Source organism: Nycticebus coucang, chromosome X (assembly GCF_027406575.1).
Source record: "Nycticebus coucang isolate mNycCou1 chromosome X, mNycCou1.pri, whole genome shotgun sequence".
Taxonomy (NCBI): domain Eukaryota; kingdom Metazoa; phylum Chordata; class Mammalia; order Primates; family Lorisidae; genus Nycticebus; species Nycticebus coucang.
The window spans coordinates 41,420,460-41,426,459 of NC_069804.1; the positions used below are offsets into that span (position 1 = coordinate 41,420,460).

Sequence of the window (6,000 nt, forward strand, 5' to 3'; positions counted from 1 at the left end):
TGTGTGTGTGTGTGTGTGTGTGTGCTTGGGACCCGCGCCGTGTGTGTGTGTGTGTGTCTCTCTCTCTCTCTATCTGTGCGCGCCCAGGCAGGGGGACGGGTGTTTAGGGGAGGCAGGGTGAGCATAAGCAACCCGGAACCAGCAGTCTCAACCAGGCCGGAGGAACTAGGCTCTCCAGTACAGAGCCGCAGGGCTCCAGTGCCCAGGGCTGGAGGCGCAAGCAGAGGGGAGGCCGGACCTTTGGAGGCGCCTCTCGGCGTCTGACCAGCTCTGTGGAAGGAGCCCGGGAGCGCGCTTGGAGCCAGAGCACTGACATGCACCAGCCGCCCCCATAGGTGGCCGTTTAGCTCTGCCACCGGGGACCACTGACACTAGGCGATAAGGAGTTCTTCGGCAATCGGCCGGTCCCCAGTCCTTAGTCACCTCCGGCGGACGTGACCGCCAGATGCTATGTGGCTAGGTGGGCCAGGAGCCTTTCCACTCCCTTCCCTGACTCCTTCGCTGCTGCAGAGCCACAGGAATGTGTCTCTGTAGGACACTCTGGAACTTTCCTTTGTAAAATAAGGGCCAAACCTTGAACCTTCTGGTCTTTTCTCATGATACTTTCCTGTGGAAGGTTGGGGTCACCCAACCTTTTGTGTAGTGAAGGTTAGCTCACCTTCACTACACAATACAGCCCTACCTCCCCCTGGTCGTCAATCCAGGTCCTATCCCAAGTTGTATCTTTGTGCAAGGCACTTAACAAGCTATCCTCATCTAAAGATTGTAATAGTTTCCACCTCCTAGGGTTGTTCTGAGGACAACATGCCTCAACACATAAAGTGCTTAGAAAGCTGCCTCCAGTACAAGGCCACATGTGTTTGTTATGATCTGGTACTCCTTCTTTTGGTTGGGGAGGGGGGTAAGAAAAACGTCTAGGTTAAGGTTCCCAAGGAAGCCTACAGGGAGGAGCCAGTGGTTTTGACAAGGGTGTAAAGGGCATTATAATCCACAGAAAAGTTAAAAAAGCAAAATGGGCTCAAACCATCTCAAGTAGACTTTCCCTTAAAGGTCTCTGTGTGTGGTGGTGTATAGAACCGAGGGTGCTCTTTTAGTCTGGATTTAATGGCAGGTTCCCGTTAGGGCTCAGGCACCATGACCCACCCTTTCCCTGCAACCTTGGGGAACAGCACTGGTTTCTAGGACCTCTAGCCTATTCTTTCAGACCACCCTTTTTGATGACTCAAGGCCACCTCCTATAAATCAAGTCTTGGAGGAAGTGGGCAACAGCCACCTCCTCTGGGGGTGTATTTAGGATTTGAGTTTAACACTGGTCCGGGTATGGCCACAGCAGGCCTTGTCCCTGGGCCCTTATCCCGCCAAATTTACTAACAAATGCAAGTACTACTTAGTAAACACAATCAGTCAGATTTTTAATTTCAAAAGGCTTCCCATTACCTTTGAAATGGGGTCTCCCAAATGATGGGGAGGAGTTTGGTCACATAAGAGCCTGCGCAGGCCTCGACCTGCCCCCCCTCCTGGCCTCTCCCAGGTCACCCATAATTCATTAGGTGAGGCTGCCTATTCCTTTCCAAAGACAATGCAAATGGCCTTTCCCTTACGTGGCTACTGGCGTTTGCCTGATCACTGAAATGTGCTGGCGGTGCGCTCTCCCTCTCAATAGATCTTTATCGGAACTGTGCGTGCCAGGCTGCCAGCCCTGAGAAAGACAAAGAACACGGGCGCCTCCAGGTTTGCTCCTGAGGCCTCAGGGTCACCTCCAGGACTTCCCCTTCACAGCCTCCAGCACCTACAAGCCGCTGCCGGCCAGCCTCCGGAATAAACCTGCAGCCCTAAATCAGAATTCCAGTTCTCGAGCGCCACCCGGAGAGTTCACATTTCCCCTCTTCCGAGGCCGCGTGGTTCGCAAGTGAGAGCCCGAGGGTGGCGGCAGCTCACGTCTCGGCGGCCTCCTCCCCGCACCCTGCAGTACGTACGCAGGAAAAGAAGCCAAGAGGAAAACGTGGGCTATAAAAGCCAAAAAACCCAGGGCCGTGTACTAAGTACAAACAACCCCAGGCAGGAGTTTGCCAGGAGTAAGCAACCCCCAAGTAGAAACTACAACTAAAATAAATCTTCGAGTTCTGTTAATTAAAGGTCCTAGAAGGTGGGGCGCAAAGGGGACTCCGTCTTCTTAGGACACACACCAGCCTGCCAAGATATTAGTATTCAGCCCTGCACCTCCAAGCCAACGTTTAATACCAGGCAGACAGCAGCATTAGCATCTACCAACTAACCAGTTCTCACAGTATTTATAACTGACTCAACGTGTATTTGAAGAAAAAAAAAAGGTTGATCTTGCTTGAAATATACATGGGAAACCTGTATTTAGATGGGGTAAGTTCCCGCAGCTGTCTGACCACATTTGTCTGGTCCCTCTGAGAATCCACGTTTTCTAGCCCGGGAAGGGGCAGGCGGCCCTCTTGGCTCCTCCTTCGGCGGTTTCCTGACGAGGCGTCCATCCTCCCCAAGCACCAGAAACGGAGGCAGCCGCATTAATACTCGCGGGCAGCCTGCTCTGACCTATGCTGTCATTTTTTCCATCGGTCAGGATTGGGCGCGCGCGGTAATGGGGGGGGGCTCTCCTCCGAGGGGCTCTGCACGGATCGTTGGGTTTTCCCCGGCGAACTTAACACGGAGGCAAAAGGGGCAGATGGAAACCAGGCCCCGGCTGGCCGGGCGCGCGTAAGCGCCGCACTCAGCAGCTCAACGCAAAGCCAGGGCTGGATTTTTGTGGCCCGGGCCCGGCGGCCTGCTGGAGCCGGCGCTATCTTCTCTCCCTGGGGCTGAGCAAATGTGCTCGCCTAATTCCGCCCTGGAGACAGCAGCTGCGCAGCAAGAGGGGGAAGAGAAACCGCAACTTTCCCAACAGAAAAGTGTGTGCACACAGGACAGGTTAAGGCCCACCCCGATTCTGTGCACGTACCGACACAGCATCTAATCAGTGTCACTGCCAGGAATACGCTTCCGCGGCGGGCGACACCCCCGCCCCCGCCAACCTGCAGGAGGGAGGGGGGATGCAAATGGCGTCTCGCGTAGTCCTACCCTGCGCAGCACCCGCTGCCACGACTCTGAACAGACGTTGCAGCGAACTGGGGCGCAGCGTCTGGGGACGCGAACACGCTGGCGGCCCCGGGGTTCTCAAGGAAGAGGAACTGGCATCACTCCTCACTCCGAAGCCATTTCCCCACCCCCACCTCCGGAAGAGCCGCCCTTCCTCGACTGGCGTTAAGGGGCGGGAAACTTTGCAAGACAACTGTTCGTGCTTTCCCCGCGTGGCGCCCGAGAGAGGAACGTGGGTGGGCTTCCCGTCCGAGGCCAGACCACACTACCCCAGACTTCCAGGCCTCGGACCTGAACCTCGCAGACAACGGGGTGGGGGCAGAATATATTTCGGGCCTCTTGGTGGTAGGGGGACGCCAAAGTCATGCGTCCTAAAGGGTGCTGGCAGATGGCCAAGTTTGTGCCCTTTTCCTCCCACGCCAGAGTAGCGCGCGTCACTTTGGGGAAGCGTTAGACCCTTCACTACTGGGCACAAGGCCACCCCTGCTCTAAAGCAGGGCCGACGGTTTTTCTACGCGAACCTCTCCCGCCCTGCGCACGACTCCCACACCCCTGGGGAGCCCTCAGAGACAGCCCGCGTCTTCCCTCGCTCGGTCTTCCGGGAGAAGGGAGGCGTGTTTGTGTTGTGTGCACTACCGCCCCGGCTCGCACCCCCACGGGGCCACCTCGGCAGCCCTCCCCAGCCACAGCCTCAGTGGATTCCCCTCCTGGAGTAGCCCTGCGGGACGCACCCTCCCCCATACGTAATGGGACGCCCCTGGGAAGCAGGCAGGGATGGCTGTTCGGTCGTTCCGGGATTTGCGTGCAAGAAAACAAGGCCGGCGACTACGAGAGCAGCGCCTCCATTCTTGGGGTTCAAACGCCCAGCAGTCTCCGCGTCGGTTCCACTCTTGCCTGGGGGGGGGTCTCTTTCCGCCTCCTTCCCCCCTTCCTGCGATTCCTGGTCCCGCCTGTGGAACACCACGCGGAGCTTGGAGCTCCCCGGCTCCCACACCAGCCTTTCCATCATTCAAGCGCCTCCCTCCCTCTGGGCTCAGGGCGCCGCTCGCTCTCAGCGCCCAGAGTACACCCGTTCCACCTTCGGCTGCGAAAGCCGCCACCCCCGCCCGGCCCGGCCCGGCCCTTGTCCCGGCCCGGCTCCCCAGCCAGCTGCGCCGCCACCGCTGCACGTGACCCGCCCCCGTCGCGGCTTCCGCTGAGCTGCCTGTTCCGGAGCACAAACAATTTCTGCTCTGACGCGGGGTCTCTCGGGCCCTGGCGTCCTCTCCTCCCAGCCCCCCCTTCCGGGTACGAGAACTCAAAACAACTCGCTGACCTTCGGGCCGACCAGCTCCGGCTTCCACCGACTCCGGCATTCCGTTCAAACCCAGCAGCCGCGGCTTCTAAGATTTCACTCCGCGCCCGGGCTGGGGGGAGGGGGTGATTTCTCCCGGAGGGGGTGTCTCGGATCGAAAGAGCCACTTCACGCTCTTTCCCCTCCTCCGAGGTGAGTTTTTAGACTATGTTGAGGCCCCGGGGAAACGCAAACAGCCGCGCAAAAAAGAGCCCCCGCCCCCCCCCCCGTCTCCCCACACATGGCGCCTTGTCCAGTGTGACCCGATTTCCAGGGTCAGCGGCAGAGGGCCTGGCCAGCTTCGGAAATACCACCAAGCGGTGGACTGTGGCACCAGGCAGAGCTGGTGTGGGAAGACTGTGCTAAATAATAATGGTAGCTCCCACTCCCACGCTCTATGCTAAATACTTCTTAAACTCTCTAACTTTACAAAGCAAGAAACTGAGGCATAGAGAAAGGTCAGTTATGTAACTTGGTCAGTTACCCAGCTAGGGAAGTGACTTAGTAAGAACTTGGACTCAGGTCTGTCTGGGTCCAGGGTGGTTAAACATATGCTATACGTCTGCTAATAGTTGCATCAAATGTACAGACCCATCTACAAAACCTAGTGTTTACTTGAGGGGTATATATTTTGCATGTATTAACAGCACTGTGGTTGGCATATAGTAGACAATAAATAATTGTGGAATGAATGGGTGTTAGAATAAATGACTGATGGACAAATTGGTGGCACGTGGTTTTAGAGAAAAAAGCCCCAGTCATAATTCCTTCTGAGAGATTGTCCTGCCATAATAAAACTTGTAGCTGTTTTTTGGGTGTTTTCAAGTAATAGGAAACTCTGTATTTAAAAATACAGTATATTGGCTCTGCGCCTGTGGCTCAAGCGGCTAAGGCGCCAGCCACATACACCTGAGCTGGTGGGTTCGAATCCAGCCCGGGCCGCCAAACAACAATGCCGGATGCAACCAAAAAATAGCCAGGCGTTGTGGCGGGGGCCTGTAGTCCCAGCTACTTGGGAGACTCGCTTGAGCCCAGGAGTTTGAGGTTGCTGTGAGCTATGATGCCACAGCACTCTACCCAGGGCAATAGCTTGAGGCTCTGTCTCAAAAAAAAAAAATACAGTATATTAACCTCCACCCCTATCCTCTGGCCAACCAGCCTGGCAAGCCTTTGAACTTGCTGGGGCACATACCCCAGAGCAGCTTCACTTGATCTCAGCCATTTTACCTCCATCCTGTTCCTGCTCTGTAAGACTCCACTAAGGGTCAGCCAGCCTGGAACTACAATTGAAGTGATTGTGAACACATAGCAAGAGGGGAGGAGGGTACATCCACCAAAAGTGCTTCATTGGCTTCCCTTCTGCAGGCCTCTGGGGGTCAGGGGAAGCATGGCTTACAGCTCAGTGGTTACTTTTTAATTCATGGACCACACTGTGCAGCTTGCTTGAGAGTTGGAGCCCTCACCAGCTGTGAGATCACATCTGGAGGAAGGCACTCATCTACTTTAACCTACAGCTCTGTGATGCTACTGGGTGGGACCATATCTGAGATTTGGAGGGCTGCCAT

At 56.0% G+C, this 6,000-nt stretch overlaps 1 protein-coding gene across 3 annotated transcripts in view; it reads right to left on the minus strand.

Moving 5' to 3' along the window:
* The window catches only part of BCOR (BCL6 corepressor), a 126,203-nt gene extending 121,322 nt beyond the window's left edge, over positions 1-4,881 (minus strand). For all 3 annotated transcript variants that reach the window (XM_053579817.1, XM_053579814.1, XM_053579811.1), the window contains exon 1: positions 4,418-4,881. The gene's annotated coding sequence lies outside the window, so the exon portion shown is untranslated. The remainder of the gene's footprint in view (positions 1-4,417) is intronic.
* Between the last annotated feature and the right edge of the window lie 1,119 nt (positions 4,882-6,000).